At 44.8% G+C, this 22,523-nt stretch overlaps 1 protein-coding gene across 1 annotated transcript in view; it reads left to right on the top strand.

The window, feature by feature from the left end:
• The first annotated feature begins 21,819 nt into the window (after positions 1–21,819).
• Positions 21,820–22,523, top strand: part of CCDC80 (coiled-coil domain containing 80) — a 30,034-nt gene continuing 29,330 nt past the window's right edge. The window contains exon 1 of the mRNA XM_066622340.1: positions 21,820–22,291. The gene's annotated coding sequence lies outside the window, so the exon portion shown is untranslated. The remainder of the gene's footprint in view (positions 22,292–22,523) is intronic.

A 22,523-nucleotide genomic window follows, 5' to 3' on the forward strand; every position in this document is an offset into this window, starting at 1 on the left:
AAATCTCAGTAAGACAGTGTCTAAATGGTGTTTTGTGGCAGTATGTCTTCCTTTCAAGTAAGTGCCACTGGGGCTTTAAAGGATGTTAAACTTTAGGAATCTAAAATGTTCCTCCTTCCCATTTATTCCTCTCTAAATTCTTTTCATCATCATCATCATCATCATCATCATCATCATCATGGCATTAGGCCCCAACAGATTGACAACTGACAACTCATCACTTAGATATGAAAATTCATACACATTTATGTTCACAGTCCCTGTAATTAGCAAAAGTAGTTCTATGCTCTGTTTCTTGAGGAGATCGCTCTTGGTTATGTCTTCAGTGGACAGGAACTGCTAACTGTAATCATATATTAAAATCTTTTAAATAAATAAACCATTGTCCCTTTCAGCCCTTGAACATGAGGCTAACCAGTGCCTTTGGAACAGTCAGAGGTTCACACTAAAAGAGTTATATTTTGCAGGGTTGTTGCTTAACTGGCTGATGAAGAGCAAACTGTGATGAACACAAATTATTTCTGCACAATTCCTGCACTATCTGGCCATTGACCTCATGGTTCATCTGGTGCTGGAATTCCTTTGGAATTGATTGCAACCATTGCAGAACCAAAACAGTTGCAGCTTGGGTGACCTGCATGATAATTGGGCTCTCCCAGCATCTCGGCAGTGTCTCGCTCTCTCAACCCACTTGGTCTGCCCCTTAACCTATGGTGTTCCTTGCCCTTGGAGGCCTCCTTCCATCTCTCCCTCCCAGAGCCTTGGCAGTAGCAGTGCTGCTAAAAGGATAACGCTGGGACAGCCCAATTATCATGGTGGCTGAATAGAGAGCTTCTGGGGGGTCACATCCAGCCTGTGAGTCTTATGTTTGACACTCCTTTGCCAGTTCATTGTAGTGTGTGAGATCTACAGGACAGGAAAACCTTGAAACAGCGTGATCGCAGGCAGCTGAACCCAAGCAGTTAAAAAGTGGAACTACTGATAAGAGCTCAAGTCTGAATGCCAGAAGAAGCCCAATCAAAAAATGATAAAGGCTCTTATGTAAAGGCATCAGCAACAAGCAGTGCACCAGCATTCAGATGCTGATCATTCCAAAGACAAAGAAGCTTGAGTTCAGGTTGTTATGAAGATAAGGGCTATTTCGATGCTAAATATAGCCCATGCAAAATCAAAGTACATTCTGGACTCAGCTCATTCTTATGTTTCTCTCTGCCTCCTTACCCAAGCCAGACCTGGCTGAAGAAAATACCCATGGGGCTCATTGAATGTTGAAAGAACTCCTTTAGATCAACAAGGAATGGATACAGGTCTGAGAGTGTACCCTCAGCCTCAGGTCACATGGAGGCAACTTGTATAATGATAGCAAACGGCTGTGGCTAGACAGAAAACAAACTCCAGTGCAAATCCTCCAAAAAACAACAGCAACCCAACTCTCCCTTATAAAGAACCTTGAAAAAACAAATAGGACCCGTTGGGTTTTGAAGTCAATCAGGAACAAATTCTTCTGTAGCTCTGCCCTTCACCTCCTGCCAATAGCAACAAGATGAAAATGAAATGACTCTTTTTTAAAAAGTCCGTGGAGACTGGAGCAGGGCAATGCTGCCTCCAGCCATGAGATTAAATAGATGCGTCCATATGACACTTCATCGTCCAGGTGTTTGAAAAGCAGACCATGAAAATCTGAAAATAGTAAATGCATTCCAGTCCCATTTGCTCGCTTGCACTAGTGCTTTTAGAAACAGAGAACAAACAAGCCACTGTGGCTGGAAAATGAAGAGAAGGAGAAATGTCAAAATGCATGCTGATAAGCTTGTTTATAATGGGTGAATAGAATTGCCATTGCCATTGTGAACTATGTTCACCACCCTGAGCTCCTTGGAGGATGGGCAGTATTTAAAAAATGTGAAGAACAAACAAATAAATAACAGCAAGAATTCTACAATGATATCTCTGATTCCCAGGATCTTGGCTGGATCCCGAACTGCAGACTACAAGCAGTCCAACTTAGGCTATGATGAAGTAGTAAAATAATAATCAACAGGGATGGAAAAGTCCATCGCAGCATGACTCGAGTCAAGTCTAGAGTCACTGCCCCCCTGCGCCTCGACTCGAAAACAAGTTATAACAGGAGCACTTTCCAAGTCGCTGAGTCACCCTTTCATGACTCTAAAGGACTCCAGTTGAGTCGCCTCCTTTAGAAACACAGCTGTGGAAAAAACAGGGCTGCTGCCAGGGTGTGTGTGTGTGTGGGGGGGGAGTACTCTTTAATACTCCCTGATACCCCATCCCATCTGTAAACAAGGTGGGAGGGGTGAGAGGGACTGCATGAGAGCAAGAGGGAGGAGGGTCATGCACAGCTGCTGCAAGGCTTAACAGGATGACCCAATCCTTGGCAACTCTACTCAGAAGTAGTCCCACTGTAGCTGGTCATTCAGGTTCCTCCCCCCAAGTGGCATGAAGCCATGCCATGCGGTGGAAAGCGTGATTGCTATGAACTGCTTTCTCCCCTTCCCTGCCTCCTCTCCCTCCCTGGGCTTCTCCAACCAATTCTAAGGCAAGAACCCCCTTGTGCTCCTCCTCCTGCCCTCCCTCAGTCAAAGAAAATATCAAACCTCCCATCCTGCATCCAATGATCCTTCCTTCCTTCCTTCCTATCAGAGATGGGCAAAAGAGCTCACTCCTGCCTCCCACCTCCTGCTCCATGCAAAAGGAAAACATTAAACTTCCCTGCCTCCTTGCTGGAACTTCCCTGCTGCTCACCTGGTATGAATGCTGGACCCATGAGGTTTTTCACACTGCGAAAACAGTAAGCAAGCATCCCCAGACACAGACTTGAGTCTGCATGTATGGGGACAAGTGCCGAGTCAGGGGGCCCTTGACTCAAGTGTTTTTCCTAGTCTTCCATGCACGTGACTCACGAGTCCACACGACAGTGAAAAATCGCATTTGCTCCACTTGAGTCCTAGTCATTTGAGTCAAGTTCCCAACCTTGGTAATCAATAACTGCAAAGAAAATATGTCAGGTGGTCAGGCCTGCCAAATTGTATTTTAAATGACTAAAATTATCTATTTATTTCCCTTTTCATTTGACAAAGGCTAGGTTATGTAGAGAAAAAGGGAAGGAGTAGTTTATGATGTAGGCTTTTAGGAGGGGCTATAGCAATGTACGTTACCTTGACAGAAAAATGTGGAAGGACAGTTAACCTTCTCTTACCATCCCAAGCTTTTGCCCCTCTGTTCTGCACACCAAGGGTGGACACCAAGGGTGAAACCACAGAAACATCCAGATGTGAAGGCAGTAAATAGTGGCTCATGTTCAACAGGGAATAGATAAGGTCCCATTGCTAGGACCAGAAGGAGAAGAAAAATACTCTGGCCTGGCTCACTTAAAGCCTTGTTATCATTACCTACAAAGCTGTCAAGTAACATAAAACTGCTTGTAACTCAGACCACATAGCAGCGAGCGCAGAGACAGAAAAACATTACATCAGTTGCTCAGCCGGCTCTTGATGGGGGAGAGGGAAAAGGTTGGAGACCTCTGAGAGCTGCATGTTTGGCAGCATTGTGAGGCGGCTTCCTTGGTGTCCCACCAGAAGTGGTTTTTGTTAGCTTCCCAGCTTGCCCGCTGCTTCCTCTGTACCCTTTTGCAGACTTCTTTGGTGGGTGTTCTTAGAGTTTTGCTCCCTTTCATCCACATGGCTTCCTGCCAGCAGTGCTGAACTCTGCAAATTATTTTGCTATCTGCTTTATACGGTCATTGCTCTTCCATATATCATGGATGAGAATGGCTTATTTTGAGACTGACCCATACCGTCCCCTCTATAAACACTTGATTCCATGGAGCAGCATGTGTTGTAGAGTTTGTGGTGAGGACAGGGCCAGAGTGAATGGGAATTGTAAAAGTTGCTTGGGAATAAACAGATAGGAACGTTCATCCTAAGGATAGAGTGCTGTCGAGGTGTCTGTTACGCCAGATCCCAACCCATTCCCTGAGCAGCACAGAACGACTTCAAGCTGCTCCGTTCTCCTCAGACCTGTGCCACTTCCTGAGGTGGCGCAAGTCAGAGGGGACCCATTGGGGCCATGGTGACTTACCCAGGGGTAAGGGGAAGAGTTTCCCCTTGACTCCAGCTGAGCCACTTCTGGTCCCAATCTTGCACTGGATACAGCGCACGCCTCCTGGCCTGCTTGTTCCAGTGCAAGATAGGATTGCGCTGCATAATGATGTGTGCTACTTTGTGCTGAAATGAAGAGGAATTTGCTAATAACCAGAGAAGGTCTAATTTTTAAATGATATTTTAAGGCATTTTAAAATTCTGATACTTTTGATTATCTGAGAACACGTTGGCTCCTTGCACATTTATCTGGATTTGGGCTTGTGCTTTGTGAGCTATAAAGTATGGTGCAAGGTCACAAAGGCCATGCGTGTGTCCTAACTCCAATCACGGAGAAAAGCAAGAACATGATGAATTTGAGTAGGAATTATGCGGCACATGACAGTCCCATGCTGACCTGACTCCTGACTGCTCTCCACTGTGCTGAGTCCTGAACATGGCAGGTTGCTTTATCCTGAGGCAGACATTGGTCCATTTTGGTCAGCATTGTCTGTACTGTACTGACTCTTCTGCAGTTCATGCATGTGTCCCTTGCTTGCCTTTAACTAAGGAAACAAACGAAAAATAAAATATTGACCATGTTGCAACATGCTGTACCATGGGAGATGACCTGGAGATGAGAAATATCCAAGCATGGCAGCACTCATTCAATAAATAATAATAATAAATAATAATAACTTTATTTTTACCCCATTTTCTCCCCGAAGGGACTCAAGGAGGCTTACAACAGGTTAAAACAGATTAAAAACATAATTTAAAAACAGATAAAAGCATTTTAACACATATCATAAAAACAGTAGTCAGATAAAAAGTAGTAAAAAGGTAAAAAGACTATAGAGCAGCAAGTCATAAAAGAATCAGGCCTGTAAAAAATTAAAAGATGTTGAAAAGATGCTAAAAAGGCCGAGAACTCAGAAGGCTTGTTTAAACAGAAGGAACTTCAGGCCTCGCCGAAAAGTCTCAAGAGAGGGAGCCATTCTTAAGTGAAGGGGAAGGGAATTCCATAGCGTTGGTGCCACTACTGAGAAGGTCCTATTTCTAGCTGCCGCGCCACGTACCTCCCTAGGCGGCGGCACTTGTAAAAAGGCCTTCTCTGTTTACCTAAGAGGACGAGCCGGATTGTACGGAAGTAGGCGATCTCTAAGATACCCTGGCCCAGAGCAGTATAGGGCTTTAAAGGTCAAAACCAGCACCTTGAATTGGGCCCGGAAACGAATGGGCAGCCAATGTAGCCGCTGGAGAAGCGGACTGACAGAGTCAAACCGCCTACCTCCAGTAACCACATGGGCCGCCGCATTCTGCACTAATTGCAGTTTCCGAACCGTCTTCAAGGGCAGCCCCACATAGAGCGCGTTACAATAATCCAACCTCGATGTCACCGTGGCATGGATCACTGTGGCCAGGTCTGCACGATCCAAGTATGGCCACAGCTGGCACACCAGCCAAAGCTGAGCGATAATAAATATGCAGCCAATAAATATGCAGCCATTAAGACCACAAAAACTGGAGCATAGATGACATCAAGAGGGGCTGCAACTCCAGCAACTATCCTCTGTTAGGTGTGCGTGTGATGTCTGAAAATGCAATCAAGTCATTTCCATATGTGAGGCTTAACCTGGCTTTTCCAATCTTTTTGCCATGGAAATTTAAAACCTCCACCGGTCAGAATGTACATGCTGTTTTTCTTCTGTTTTCCATTCAACATTAATAATAGCACAAAAGAGACTCAAAGGAAACTTTCACTACTGCATGTGATAATGAGAGTCACACTACATGAGATGCTTAAAACATTATTAGCCCCACGAGTTTTCCTTTAAGTAATAGCAGCCAGATTGGGGTATCCATGGATGCTGTGGGACTAAGACTCAACCAGCACCTCACCCAAGATTTGAAAGCCCTAATGGCTGCAGTCCTATCCATACTTACCTGGGAGTAAGCTCCATTGATTATAATGTGATTTACTTCTGAGTAGACATGAATAGGATTGGGTTTAATGTCTAATAACTGTTAACACATGTCTTTTGGAGGTTTAAAGGGTTCTAAGCCATCTTTTGTGTCCTTAAAAAGCTGAAGTGAGAGGTTTTTGAGATCTAAGATTAGGGTCAGTAGCCACTTTTGATGAAGCCAGTCTTTTGAGCAGAGCTAAAGAAGAAATATTACAAATCCCTTCGAGATTCCACAGTTGCAGAATCAGCCATAATTTGAATTTGGAAAGCCTGACCTGTTTGAGATTAGGGGATATTTTTGAAGGCTCATGCTTGATGCCTTCTTAACAAACAAATGAAAAACACAGCCACAGCCACACAAACTCTTTCACCTTCACAAAGAGAATAGGAAAAGAAAATTGCATTTATTCAGTGCCTGAACTCCTTTCAAAGAGTTGGGGTCAGGAAGAATTTTGTACAGATATAGCAATGTCTTGCCAGTATAAAGGACCTAAATGAGAAGAAACCCCTTCAGAAAGGAGGAGAGTTACGTTACAATCTTGCCACAGGATATTAGGAGCTTTTCTGTTTCTGCCCAGAAATTACCGCATTTCTTTCAGACAGAAGGTTTTCATTATCCCTTAAATAAAGCACAAGCACAGAAAAAAAGGTGACAGTGTTAAAAATGAAATGCGTAATGAATAATAATTCAACATTTTCCAAATATTAAAACAAAACAAAAGGTCTGGCATGTTTGATTTGTGTCTGGCCAAGCAACTATATATTTGTGTGGGTGTATGGGGATTGGGGCGGGACTGAGGAGAGACTGAGGGCATGACAAGCTCTTTGAAGATTTCTTTTCTATTCTTTGTTTCTGTTCCATCAACATCTTATGTAACTATGTTGTTAAATCACAACAGGCCCACCAGCGCCAACTTTGTTTTCTGACTGTGCTAAGCATGTGCGTGGTCTCATATTCACATGATAAAAATCCTATCATATTTAAATGCTGACAATTAAACCCAAAGTATACTTGGTTTTCAGAATAAAAAAGTAGGTTAAAAATAAAATCATTTGACGCTCACTTTTGATGTTAACCAAGACTCTATTCAGTAATGGTCTTTATAGCGCAGATGCCAGACCAGTGGGCTGAGAGGACTGATTGACCAAAGCGGTTATGGTCCCAGGAGGAGAGTAAATTCAGCACTGAGTATGTATTGCCTTCTAAAGTCCCATAATTTACAGCCAGGTGCCCACTAATGCAAAAGAAAATGTACATTTCTCCATCCTCTGCCCTCAGCAGGGTTTGCCATGAGAGGGATACACTCCACTTAGTGTCTGCATCCTTCTTGGCCCCAGGGAAAGATGGGTAGAAACCAAGGGGGGGGGTTTACTGGCCCAACGACCATGATCCCCCAACCAGGCCTTGGAGTTCAGCAGTGGGAGGGAGTTACTTCACGCCCCACCTCCACTTGGCTCCTTCTCTGGACTTTCCAGTCCTATGAGTCTCAGGGTTGTCAAGAGCTTTAGTGGACTGGCAGATGGAAATGGAGTGTGGGGCAGGTGTAGGGGGTGTGATTGGATAGCACTAGCAGAACCAACATCAGTGTTTGGCTGGGCATGGCTGGGCAGCTGTCACGAGCTCAGGACCCAGTGCTGATTCCTGAAACCTATTTCTGTGCCCATAGCAGTTGTGCTGTGTGGCAGAGAAACTCTTCTGGAAGTGAACCTGGGGACAAGGGGGTCCATGGACAGAAGTTGTAAGGGTCCCTTAAAACCTAGAGCCAACCCTGAACAGTGGGATCAGGCAGCGGGCAAGGGCTTGAGTGACTGCATACTTCATCTCTCAAACTTCAATAGCAAGATCAAGAACAATTTGACAGGATGGTTAATGTGAAGCAGCACTTCAACCACAAATGGTACGGGGTGGTGTACAGATCAGAACGTGGTGGGCCTCCCTCCCTATGTGCCACATGCACAGTTCTTTTCCTCTGTGCAGCCTCTGCCTAGAGAACTGCACCATGCAAGCTGGTCTATGTCTGTCATTGTACCTCTCCTATGAGCCTAAAACTGTAAGGCATGAAATGAGATAGAGAAAGTCATGTGTCATTAAGCAGGCCAGTGCTACGAAGGTTGACTGCAAGGGTCTTCTGTCTCCTTTTTAGCCTTAAAGGACGAACTGCACCCAAAGGCCAGAAGGGAGAATAAAAGAGCACAGCAGGCAATCAGCATAGCTGAGGGCAGCAATATGGTGGCTACGTATGTGCCTCTGTTATACTGAAGTTGTGATCCTGGTGGCCACCTGGAAGCAATTATTCTTCAACACAGGACATAAGCACAAACTAGCATAGGCTCATAGTCACTGTAGTGCAGCCTTCTGCTCTTAACAGCAGCCAGTCAGCTTTTTCCAGAAGTCCAGAAGCAGCTGGTCAGGAAGTGCTATATTAGAAGATCATATCTACACATAATAGATGCATCTGCTAGACTAGAGTGAGAAGTAAATGACAGTGGGGAAAGCATCCCTTATGAGGTCATGGCATGAACACTTTGGCAGATGTACTTCTTAATAATTTTACCAACTGGACCTGTCCTGTCTCTTGAAACAGCCATGCGTAGGCTGATGTAGCTTCAGTGTTAAGGAAATTCTCCTCAACCTGTGCTTGCCTTTGTTCAGCTCCATCCCAATAACCTTTGGCTCAACCTATAAAAAGAATTTCTCTACCTTCTTGGATTTAGACCGCATCTCTCACTTACTTGTCAAGGAGCCAAAATAAGCATATTTAATTCTTTTCATCTCTCATAAGTCAGTCCTCAAGCCCTTTAATTATTTGTATAGCTTTTTACAAAATAAGCCAAATCCACCACTTTAAACTGGTCTGGCTGTTGTTTTTCATCCATACCCAAAGTTTCTGCCATGATCGTCATATACTTCATTCCCCAAAATACTATACCATTTGGAGACTCCAGATGATAAAATTTTTAAGCTACTATCACAAAAAATGCTTCTTACAAATCTAGCTTTTGTAGACATGGTTTTAAAGACATTGGGCTTATCTGCATGATCTTGCAAGAGTGCTCACCCATGGAATTTTTCCTTTGTGGAGACTTTCCTCAGCAATTATGGTAAATGTATGTGCAGAGGCAGTGACTGGGAATCATGTAGGCAACTTCAAATGGACCGTGACTGTTGCTTTTCTGTTTCAAGAGGAAGTTCTGTCCTCTTTTCCTTATTTTGTGCTGAAAGAAGGGGAATGTTATCAGCCATTTGGAATTTCCTTTTCCTAATGATGAATATTTCTGTTTCTGCATTAGTGCTTTGGCTGTGAAAAATGTGCCATTAAGCATGAGATGCAATGTGTAAAGACCAGCATTGTGCCCATAGTTTACCACCAAAATAAGTGGAAAAAGTATTTATTTCTATAATTGCATTTCCTTCAGATAGAGTATGGCTTTCAGTGATAGATCTTCCATCCTTGATCCTCTAAGTGCCATGTAACACATTACAGAATTAGTAAGTGCACTGCATGCACCTTAAAATGTGAACATGACACTTTTTTCAATAAGCACAATGAGCTCTTTACAATGAGCACAATGTCTGTCTATGCTGCGGAGCTCAGGCGCCCGCTTAGCCTGTCATGACATGTACACACAGTTAAAAAAAATAATGAAATGTGTAGCACTCTTAAATGTTACACTCAGTGGTGTTGCTAGAGCGGGTACAAAGCACTACGTTTTGCAGGGAGCTTCACCATGGTGTGCAAGCGGCCCCTCCCCCTCTCCTTTAGAGCCATTTGCCTCTGTTTTGCTCTCATTGCTGGGACTGGCTCTGCCACTGGTTACATTATGGGTACATGGAGTATACAGGTGTGCCTGCTCATTATGTGACATTGGAAGTGCAATTGGATATTTTCATGTGTGATTTTAGAGAAGTCTGTAGCTCCATAGGTGACAACAAACTGAACTAGGCGACCATCTGATACAGTGAATGCTGGGGAGCTATTTGCATAGACAACATCAAAGTAACTCAGACACAAGCCTAAGCATGCTTACTCAGAAGTAAGTCCCATTGTGTTCAATGGGACTTTCTCCCAGGAAAGTGTGCATAGGGTTGCAGCAGATTGCAGAGTTCAATAACTCAGTGAGACTTACTTCTGAGTAGACATGCATTCAGTTGTACTATTAGCTGCCCAAAGTCCTTTACCTGAATTTACCAGTAGACAATATGGACACTGTGATATGTGACATCCGAACACAAACCAGCTAGATACTATAAATTTCCCATTATGACCATATAGATGTTTTGTGTCTCTTTTCCGTGATGTTTGCCTGCTCCCTCTGAATCAGAGCACAATGGTTCAGTTTCCTATGTACTAAGGGCAAGTGTTGACTGAAGGGAGTGAGCTGACAGATACTTACAAGGCTTACCTTGCTCATACTCTTTCCTTTTGTGGAGCAAATGAGACATCATAGAGGCATGACCTATGTGTCAGAATGCAGGTCATGCCAAAGTACTATAAAGCAGGGAAAGAGCAATTCAGAGGACAGCATACATGGGCCGTAGGAGCTCCTTGCCTGTGGCTTTTCCCCTCCCAAGCATCTCTCTGTAACTTTATTCTTGTCTGGGATTATGTCCTGTCTCAAAGTTGCACCAGAGCAAAGCAACTGGGGCAAAGGAGTACAGATTGAGACTAATTATTCGAGTGGGTTCCAAGCACTCAGGTGGATAAAAAAAACACACTATAGCAAATCAATTTAAAAAACAAAGTTTCTTTGCCCCAGTGATTGAAAAACAGCCTTGCTGACCTTTTGACTCTAAGATAAGAGTCATTAAAAAGACAGTCCATCAGCACTTCACTCAGCCCCTCCCTTCACCAATGCAAAATGATCACCTTTCTTTCAAGTGCTGGGGGAAGGGAGGGGTCCGCAGGAGAGAGAAGGATTGATGGATTGTTAGCCTGCTGCCCTCTCTCTCTCTCATTAAGGAGGCTGTTGTTAAAGGACTGTTCAGTTTTTAAAACTGATTTTAAAGGGACGCATTTTTCCCCTTCTCCAGGGATCAGCACATTCTTTCTCATTTGCAGGGGCCATTTGTGTTGAGTCAAATCCTTGTATAAAAATTCCGTGTATAAATAGGCTGGACCTGTACTGCTAAAAAATCAGTGGCCAAAAATAAAAATTCTGTGGCAATCTGATTCTGCTCTGTGGGTCTGTGCCATCATATCTAGTGTGCTCCATGTGTGTCAAGCATTGCCAATAAATTCCATCTGCACTTTCATATTTACTAGTTTGATAATAAAAGTTCTTTATTGGTAGATAGCTGCAGTCTATTGGTTTGGGTTTTTTTTATTTTCCTATTTCATACCTAATAGATTGTATCTACTGTGGGCTTGTATTTGCTTCACACATTGCTGACCATCAGCAAAAAACACGTACATAGCAGGTATCAAAATGTCAATTTTTACTGGGGAGCTCCCAGATAATTCCACTCCATTTAATGGATGCAAGAGTTTGTGGAAACATAACAAAATTCAAACATGAAGAATATGAACTCTTCCAATGGTCTCACCTGCAATTTCTTACACAGTATCTTCACTCATGCTCTCAGATTAACTTCTCTATTTCTTCCCTAAAGTACTTACAGTGAAGACAAATGTAACATTTTTAGAACAGTGGAGCTAGCTTGAAAGTGTCCTCACTGCATTCAGTACAAACTTACTTTTTTCCTTTCCAGGACAAGGCTGAAAGGTGGCTAGGGAAGGTGCCAGTTGGTTAACACTTGTGATGTCAGCAACACCTCTCCCCACAGTCCCTGTACATGGTACATCATGAACCAGCATGCAAGGAAAATGACCATTCCAGCAAGATCTGGAAACCACTATTTAGCAGGAGTTGTGAAAAGCTGAATTATGTGTATCCCACACTCAGATAATCATGAGAAGAAGCCCCAGTCCCTGTGGTGCAGAGAAGTGTTCATTAGTGTTGGAGACTGGGTGCTTGCACCTTTTACACTCATCCATATTAAAGAGTTATACAAACTATAATTTCTGGGTACCTTACTCTCCAAGTGAAAATTGGAGGAGCAGCAATTGAGCTGCCACCTTATACCACAGCTCTTAAGCATAGAAACTCTGCAGTGACAGATAGCATGAACACTCACAGATCTCTCATTTACAATGCAAATCTTTCTACATACAAGCATGCAATCCAAGAACAGAGTGATTGATTAATAAATTCTTTTTTGACTACATTTTCTTTGGCAGAAAGTCTTTTCAAGCTTTCAGCCATGATTCAGGATGAAATCCAGATCTTTGCAGTTGACAGAATGTCTGTTGCACATTACTATGAAAAACACCTCTCATAAGTCCAAAGATGAAACCAGATAATTTATGTGCTTGATCTTCCTACTCTGTAAGGCAGTGTGGTTCTCAAACTGTGGGATGGAGTAAAAACCCTCCTCACCTTGGAAAGGATGAATGAACCCTTCACTTCTGGCTTCTCTTCCAATTGGCCACATCATTTCCAATCTGCTCAACAGGTTAAGAGTTGTTATCTTTGATCCTTCTGTTGCTTTTTCAGCTCTCATTTTTGTTCTAGATGAACTCTGTTGGTTTTCTCACTGTAACTTGTCCAAAACCCATCTGTTTTTATCTACTCACTCTATTAAAGCTCTTCATCAGACCTTCATTCTATCCATGTTGACTGCTGGAACATAAGAAGTGCCTTATATAGAGTCAGAGGCATTTGTGTTTATTCAACTGGATTGTATTTTGGAAGCACACTGCCTGGCAGAGGCTCTCCAGGTTTTCAGACATGGATTGTTCCCAGCCATAACTGGATTGAATGAAGCAAGGGGGCTTTGCGTGCAAAGCAGATACTTTACCTACTACTCAAGGGGCATTGGCTATGTTAAATTCAGGTAACCCCGTTTAATTGATTTGTGAATCATAACTATATTACTTCAATGAGAAAGAGGTAACCTGTGTTTATTTACTTTTCCAACACTTTTGGTTGCATTATGTAAGGGTTCCCGCTACATAAATAAATATTTATGTGATTGTGTCTGCTTCACAGAGAACATGTTCAATGTGTGATGGAAGTCTGTAACAGCCCTGGCCAAGAGACATTTTGTTCTCCTTGGCTGACATCACACTTCCAGATGTCAAACAGACGCTAAGGAAGAACTATGTGCATGTGCAAACTCCATGCAGTGAGTGGAGCAATATTGACCAAGAAGAGTGCTGAGATCAGATGCTTAGCCTGAATGTGTGCAAGAATAATGTCCAGGCATTGTAGGGCCCAATCCTATCCAATTTTCCAGTGCTGGTACAGCAGAGCCAATGTGGTGAACACTGCATCCTGCGGTGAGGAGGCAGTCACATAGGCCTCCTCAAGGTATGGGAACATTTGTTCCCTTACCTCAGGACTGCATTGTAGCTGCACCAGTGCTGGAAAGTTGGATAGGATTGGGCCTGTAGTCACAAGCTATTCAACATAAAGGTGCTATTTTTTTAGATACCATCTAGCCAAGAAATTGGATTTTTTTATTTTTAAAAAACCCAAACAATGACATCAAAGAGCTATAACTGTTTATCACATTTTTATACCACCATTCCTCCAAGGAGCTCAGGGTGGTGTACATAGTTCCTTCTCTCCTTTTGTCCTCACAACAATCCTGTAAGGTAGTTTAGGCTGAGAGATAGTGATTGGCCCAAGGCCACGCAGGAAATTTCATGGATGAGCAGGGATTTGAACCTCGATCTCCCATGGGTAAGTCCAATTCCTGATAGAGTAGATACCATTATTCTTTAGATGGAAGGATTCTTCATGGCTGTAGGTACAGTTAGGTCAGAGAAGATTCTTTTGAATAAAATAAAATCACTGCAGACTGCCTAATGGTTATGACAGCCACAGTTGAAAAACTCTAGCATGGAGAAAATACCTAATGATGATCTTTTAAATCAATCCCTCCCAAATGGGATGATAAAGGTTCATAATGTGGACATTTCCTCAGCTAAGGGAATCTACCAGAAATTGATCCTGGTATCCAATTTTGTGGAAAGTGGCTCTAGCTAATTGTGCCCCTCCTGACCGAGGAGTTAAGTCAGATAGAGGTTAAAAGAGAAGATGTTTCAGACCTCATTGATAGATTAAAGATCAATAAGTCACCGGGCCCTGATGGCATCCACCCAAGAGTTATTAAGGAATTGAAGAATGAAGTTGCAGATCTCTTGACTAAGGTATGCAACTTGTCCCTCAAAACGGCCATGGTGCCAGAAGATTGGAGGATAGCAAATGTCACGCCTATTTTTAAAAAGGGAAAGAGGGGGGACCCGGGAAACTATAGGCCGGTCAGCCTAACATCCATACCGGGTAAGATGGTGGAATGCCTCATCAAAGATAGGATCTCAAAACACATAGACGAACAGGCCTTGCTGAGGAAGAGTCAGCATGGCGTCTGTAAGGGTAAGTCTTGCCTCACAAACCTTATAGAATTCTTTGAAAAGGTCAACAGGCGTGTTGATGCAGGAGAACCTGTGGACATTATATATCTGGACTTTCAGAAGGCGTTTGACACGGTCCCTCACCAAAGGCTACTGAAAAAACAGTCAGGGAATTAGAGGACAGGTCCTCTCGTGGATTGAGAACTGGTTGGAGGCCAGGAAGTAGAGAGTGGGTGTCAATGGGCAATTTTCACAATGGAGAGAGGTGAAAAGCGGTGTGCCCCAAGGATCTGTCCTGGGACCGGTGCTTTTCAACCTCTTCATAAATGACCTGGAGACAGGGTTGAGCAGTGAAGTGGCTAAGTTTGCAGATGACACCAAACTTTTCCGAGTGGTAAAGACCAGAAGTGATTGTGAGGAGCTCCAGAAGGATCTCTCCAGACTGGCAGAATGGGCAGCAAAATGGCAGATGCGCTTCAATGTCAGTAAGTGTAAAGTCATGCACATTGGGGCAAAAAATCAAAACTTTAGATATAGGCTGATGGGTTCTGAGCTGTCTGTGACAGATCAGGAGAGAGATCTTGGGGTGGTGGTGGACAGGTCGATGAAAGTGTCGACCCAATGTGCGGCGGCAGTGAAGAAGGCCAATTCTATGCTTGGGATCATTAGGAAGGGTATTGAGAACAAAACGGCTAGTATTATAATGCCGTTGTACAAATCGATGGTAAGGCCACACCTGGAATATTGTGTCCAGTTCTGGTCGCCACATCTCAAAAAAGACATAGTGGAAATGGAAAAGGTGCAAAAGAGAGCGACTAAGATGATTACGGGGCTGGGGCACCTTCCTTATGAGGAAAGGCTACGGCGTTTGGGCCTCTTCAGCCTAGAAAAGAGACGCTTGAGGGGGGACATGATTGAGACATACAAAATTATGCAGGGGATGAACAGAGTGGATAGGGAGATGCTCTTTACACTCTCACATAATACCAGAACCAGGGGACATCCACTAAAATTGAGTGTTGGGCGGGTTAAGAAAATATTTCTTTACTCAGCGTGTGGTCGGTCTGTGGAACTCCTTGCCACAGGATGTGGTGCTGGCGTCTAGACGCCTTTAAAAGGGGATTGGACAAGCTTCTGGAGGAAAAATCCATTATGGGGTACAAGCCATGATGTGTATGCGCAACCTCCTGATTTTAGAAATGGGTTATGTCAGAATGCCAGATGCAGGGGAGGGCACCAGGATGAGGTCTCTTGTTATCTGGTGTTCTCCCTGGGGCATTTGGTGTGCCGCTGTGAGATACAGGAAGCTGGACTAGATGGGCCTATGGCCTGATCCAGTGGGGCTGTTCTTATGTTCTTATGTGCTAAAGTGTACCCCACTGAGAGACAGAGATGTCTTTTTCAACAGACATTTAATAAACTGTGTCAACTCAAATCCTTGGGTTGCCACAGGGTTTTGGCACAACAACTATCTCCACACACACCAAGTTTTGGGGTCTTTGGTTCTTGTAATAATTCTCATTTCTTTCATTCTTGCCAGTTTTTCTTTAATTATGACATATCACAGTAGATTCACTTTTGAACAGCCTTACATTCGGCTGACATGTTGCAGAAATCAATAAAAGCAACAGGGTATGTTACCCAATAATATGTTACCAAATAATCTGATCAAGTATTTCATTCAGTCTCAGGATAAACTGTAGTAGTGCCCTAACTTCTGGTAATCTTAGCTGTAGCACACAAGATTCCGGAACACACAAGTCTCTTGTTCTAGCTTTTGTTCTTTTTATGTTATCACTTTTACCAATAAAAGATTCACAAAATTTTGATTGCAGTATCATCTGCAACCTTTTGGCAGAACGACTGAAATTTCCATATCTTTGCATAGCGGACATAATTGTAACTGCTGCCATTCTATCTCTTTGAAAAGCACTTGGTCAACCATTGATGTTTCTATCATTTTGGATGAAGTCTCTATTACTTTGTCCAACAATGAAACTTCATAATTAGCTGAAGATTGTTCTATAATTTTATGAACTCCCATAATTCATAATGCATTCTGTGTGCATCTTTGCCATTCTTCTTCTCCAGCAGAATTGCAGTAATATCCTGGACTTTTATGGCATTGTCTACATTGGCCACTGTTATGGCTCGCTAATGGAGAGGCATCTTGCTGAAGTCGCATGTGTTTGTTATATGTGACCCTGACTTTTGCTTGCTGTTGCTTTCTTGATGGAATATGCATACAATCTAAAGCAGTTATCAGGTTTTGAGAGTATTCTTGATTGCTCTGGTTGTTGCTTCACCAATTCAGACTGATAAACTTGTTGAAATCCCTGTGCCATCAATCTTTATCATCATGAAGACCTTCTTCAAGGAGGTCCCTGATCAGGCACCTTTGAGGAAATCATGCTCTACAGAAGTGGTTTTTAGAAGAACTTTTTAGGACCACTTTTTAGAATTCCAATCTGTCAGGACCCACTGGAAGTGATGTCATTAACTTGGAAGTTATATCATGGTGGGAAGTGACATAATCAGGCAGGAAATTTTTAACACCCCCATAGGATAAAATTGATCAGATCAATTAATTAAAAGTTTACAATAAGTTAAAAAAAAAATTAAAATAAAGAAGAGCCATCCTAACCCTCCCAAGCAATTGCTGATCAGTTTCTTTAAAAGTCCCCAAACATCCCAAAGGCTGCAATTCTATCCACACTTACCTGGGAGTAAGTGACTATCATTGTTAAAAGCCTGTTAAAAGTACAGATCTGTAACATTTCCCCCAATGCAGTCACATACTATGTCAAGTCTAATATATTAAAAATAAAATGCAACTTAAAATGAATGGGGACTCACCTGAAATTGAGGTGACCTGCTTGTGACCAACCTATTGGGTCCCAACCTACAGTTTGAGAAACACTGTTCTACAGGATCTGAGAGTTTATGCAAACACATCATAAAATTGTGGATTCTAAGAGACTGACTACAGAGGCTAAATCTAGCCTGATCATAAATTACATTTCCCCATTCCCAAAAATGGCCTAAGAAGGCTTCCATTGCTTTATTATAATAAAAATAAGTTTTAAGGCAACATGAAGACTAGCATATTTATTGTAGTACTGTATAAGTGTCTGTGAATTACAGTCCACTTCATCAGATACACAGTGGTCTCCTGCTTTGGCAGATATAAATGTACACACATGCATACAGATAGACACACACATGCATAGACACGTGGGTATAAGAGAATAAGAAAAGTAAACAATGGGGTCAGAGATCATCACGTTTTACAGAATTAAGCCCTATGGGAAGACACAACATCCAAACTCATGTTAAGTGAGAACATCAGGAATGTGTATTTTTTTCCACAGTATTTGCCAATTGAAAGAAAAAAAACAAACATAGAGAGAAGACAAAACCACACAAAAAAGCCAAAGCAGAAGACTGAGAGAAGAGAGAAATAAAGGAAATGCATATTTTTATAAAGACTCATGCTTCGCTCAAATGTGATTTTAAAGTAGGATGTGTGAAAAGAATCTCATGGCCCAATCCCTATCCTCTCTGGCTGCTATAAATGGCCTTACAGAAGTCTCCGGAGTTGCATGCTTCCATGCTGGAGAGGCTGCAGAAGCCTCAGGCACACTGATTGGAGTCAGGAGCAGCTATTGCTAATGGGAAGTCAGAGGTGGGTCAGGGGGTGGGCAGACTGGGGGTGGGCTGAGGCATAACTGAGTGGGAAGGGGGAATGAATGGGGGCAGGGAAGGGGTGGATCCAGCAGTAATGGAAGGGATCGGATAGCCAGCAGGAAGTAAAAATATTTAGTATTAACCTCTTGGCAGGGGCAGGAAGGTTGAAGAAACAAGTTCCAATGTGCACCATTGTTGCCTGATCCACCCCTTCCACCTGCTCCCTGCCCCCAGTTCCTCTCTCCTCCCAGCCCAGAAATGCCCTTGATCTTCCCACTCCCTCCCTGTTTCTCCCACCACTTGTCCTCACCACTGATTAACACCTCTCTCTGGCAGGCCTCTTTGTGCTCACTGGCACCTAGTGAGTTCGACAACTCGAGTGAGTGAGTCAGGATCCAGGCACTTCCACCTCAATTACAGAGGAATACATATTATACCCATATTCTACCATCAGGTCATGGTTCAGGATGTGGACTCACCTCCCTGCATTACAATCTCTGAGCATGAACTGGAGGTTGTCCATGACTTTGTGTACCTTGGCTCAACGATCTCCGACACTCATTCTCTCGATACCGAGCTAAACAAGCGCATCGGTAAAGCAGCTACCACGTTTTCCAGACTCACAAAGAGAGTCTGGTCCAACAAGAAGCTGACGGAACATACCAAGATCCAGGTCTACAGAGCTTGCGTCCTGAGTACACTTCTGTACTGCAGCGAGTCATGGACTCTTCGCTCACAACAGGAGAGGAAACTGAGCGCTTTCCACATGCGCTGCCTCCGACGCATCCTCGGCATCACCTGGCAGGACAAAGTTCCTAACAACACAGTCCTGGAACGTGCTGGAATCCCTAGCATGTATTCACTGCTGAAACAGAGACGCCTGCGTTGGCTTGGTCACGTCGTGAGAATGGATGATGGCCGGATCCCAAAGGATCTCCTCTATGGAGAACTCGTGCAAGGAAAGCGCCCTACAGGTAGACCACAGCTGCGATACAAGGACATCTGCAAGAGGGATCTGAAGGCCTTAGGGATGGACCTCAACAAGTGGGAAACCCTGGCCTCTGAGCGGCCCGCTTGGAGGCAGGCTGTGCAGCATGGCCTTTCCCAGTTTGAAGAGACACTTTGCCAACAGTCTGAGGCTAAGAGGCAAAGAAGGAAGGCCCATAGCCAGGGAGACAGACCAGGGACAGACTGCACTTGCTCCTGGTGTGGAAGGGATTGTCACTCCCGAATTGGCCTTTTCAGCCACACTAGACGCTGTGCCAGAACCACCTTTCAGAGCGCGATACCATAGTCTTTCGAGACTGAAGGTTGCCAATACAATACATAATACATACTACCATCAGGGCCCAGCTGATAGGATTGGGCTGACAGTTACATATGCATGCAGAGAACAATGAAGAAAGCCAGCATTCCACCTTCCTTTAATCCGTTTGTGAACTAAAGCAAAGCTAACCATGCATGCATGCAGCATGATGTGGTGAATGATGGATTTTGCCTTCAGCATATCACCATATGTGGAGTCAGACAGCCAAAACCATACAAAAGCTATTAAAAAGATTGTTCTGCAGCCACAGGAGCAGGAAGCCCTCTGTGGTCCCTGGCCACCCAGTTAAGCCCAGCATTCCGCCCTGCGCTTCACAAGTAGTTGCAATGAACAGCAGTGAAAAAACCCCTTTGTAGTTACAGGCACTGCCTGGCAGTCTTTTAAGCAGTTGCCATATAGATTTATACCTCCCCCCCCCCCATTCCTCAAACTGATAACAGGGCACTCAGCTCATAAAAAAACAAAAGTAAAAGGCAATGGCCAATACACAGTATCATTAAAATCAGGGACATGCGGTGGGTGGGGAGGCAGGTGAGGCAGAGCCTCCCCACCAAAGTCCTTTGGAGTCCACAGGAAGCAGGACTCTGGTGGGGAGGCTCTGCCTCACTTGCCTCCCCACTACTTGCCTCAGATGGCAAAGGTGTTTTGGGAAGGACTCTGGTGGGAAGGCGTTGCCTCACCTGCCCCGCACACCTTGCCTCACCCACCGCATGTCCCTGATTAAAATACATACATTGCAGCAGAAGCAATAGTAATAGAAAATATTGGAGAAGCAACAACACTAGGGTACAACTCTATACCCACTTTCCTGGGGGCAAGCCCCATTGGGCTGTCTGCTGAGCAGAAGTGCATTGGCTTGTGTTAAGAACATAAGAACATAAGAACAGCCCCACTGGATCAGGCCATAGGCCCATCTAGTCCAGCTTCCTGTATCTCACAGCGGCCCACCAAATGCCCCAGGGAGCACACCAGATAACAAGAGACCTCATCCTGGTGCTCTCCCCTACATCTGGCATTCTGACTTAACCCATTCCTAAAATCAGGAGGTTGCGCATACACATCATGGCTTGTACCCCATAATGGATTTTTCCTCCAGAAACTCGTCCAATCCCCTTTTAAAGGCGTCTAGGCTAGACGCCAGCACCACATCCTGTGGCAAGGAGTTCCACAGACCGACCACGCGCTGAGTAAAGAAATATTTTCTTTTGTCTGTCCTAACCCGCCCAACACTCAATTTTAGTGGATGTCCCCTGGTTCTGGTATTATGTGAGAGTGTAAAGAGCATCTCCCTATCCACTCTGTCCATCCCCTGCATAATTTTGTATGTCTCAATCATGTCCCCCCTCAAGCGTCTCTTTTCTAGGCTGAAGAGGCCCAAACGCCGTAGCCTTTCCTCATAAGGAAGGTGCCCCAGCCCCGTAATCATCTTAGTCGCTCTCTTTTGCACCTTTTCCATTTCCACTATGTCTTTTTTGAGATGCGGCGACCAGAACTGGACACAATATTCCAGGTGTGGCCTTACCATAGATTTGTACAACGGCATTATAATACTAGTCGTTTTGTTCTCAATACCCTTCCTAATGATCCCAAGCATAGAATTGGCCTTCTTCACTGCCGCCGCACATTGGGTCGACACTTTCATCGACCTGTCCACCACCACCCCAAGATCTCTCTCCTGATCTGTCACAGACAGCTCAGAACCCATCAGCCTATATCTAAAGTTTTGATTTTTTGCCCCAATGTGCATGACTTTACACTTACTGACATTGAAGCGCATCTGCCATTTTGCTGCCCATTCTGCCAGTCTGGAGAGATCCTTCTGGAGCTCCTCACAATCACTTCTGGTCTTTACCACTCGGAAAAGTTTGGTGTCGTCTGCAAACTTAGCCACTTCACTGCTCAACCCTGTCTCCTAACGTAAGTTCTCAGGTGTACACATTTTATCCCTGTTGCGTATATGCAACGTTGGAAGAAATGGCTTAAGTTTGGGCCCCACTTTAACAAAATGAAATGAAAGGGGGGGGGGAGATTTGGCAAAGAAGAGAGTGGCTGAGAGAGTGAAGGTGTCTCAGCTCAGCTGATGAGGATGTGTGAACAGATCAGCCCCCCAAGCATCCTCCTCTCTCCCTCCACAGTGCGTGGAAGCCGGAGGGAGGGGATGTGCTGCTGCTGCTCCATCGAAGCGCCCCCGCCCCGTTCCCAGTGGCTTTTGCTGCTGCTGCTGTTTCAGTTTGGGTGGGAGAGACAGAGGTGGGCTGAAGTGACCCTGACATTTCTGGGAGGAGATCCAAAAGGGGGGCTGGAGGAAAAAGGGGGCAGGCAGGGGAGGGAAGGCAAGGCAAGGTAAGGTAAGGAGGGCGCCTCTGCTCAGGACCACGTTGTGCGCGCCAGCAGGGCTTGCCTCCTGCCTGGGAAATGTATCAGCCTTGATGCTTTGGCCGTCTGCAGACAAAGGAGCCGCGCTCCGCGGAGGAGGAGGAGGACGGCACTGATGGGGAGGACCGTCGGACTTTGAAGAGAGCAGGGACGGGCGCGCCAAGGAATGCCCCGCTCTCGGGCTGCTCCCGGGGAAAGGCAGCGCCTCGGCTAGATGGGGAGGAGAAGCAGCGGAGCTCCTTTCGGGAAGCCCCTTCCAGTGGAGCCGGAGTGGTGAAGGGGGCGAGGAGCCATCGGCACCGGGCGCTCCTCCTGCAGTCTGGATCGGAGCAGAAGTGCTTGCAGCGGACCCCCATGGCCGAGATCTCCGCCTGAGGGCTGGGCAGGAACACACTTCTGAAGGGGGGCTTTGCCCTGCGGGTGAGTGTCGGGGCCACGGTGGGGAGCGAGGCACAAACTAGCTGCATTTCAGCCGCTGTGTGTGTGAGACAGATGCCTAGTGCCGGTGGCACAGCTAGAGGCGGTGCAAGGCGCTAAGTTTTGCAGGGAGCCTCACCGCAGCCTGCAAGGCACTACGTTTTGCAGGGACCGTCACCAAGGCATGCAAGCGGCTCCTCCCCTTCAGAGCCATTCTGGGTGGGGGAGTACGCCT

This window comes from Tiliqua scincoides, chromosome 3 (genome assembly GCF_035046505.1).
Source record: "Tiliqua scincoides isolate rTilSci1 chromosome 3, rTilSci1.hap2, whole genome shotgun sequence".
NCBI lineage: Eukaryota > Metazoa > Chordata > Lepidosauria > Squamata > Scincidae > Tiliqua > Tiliqua scincoides.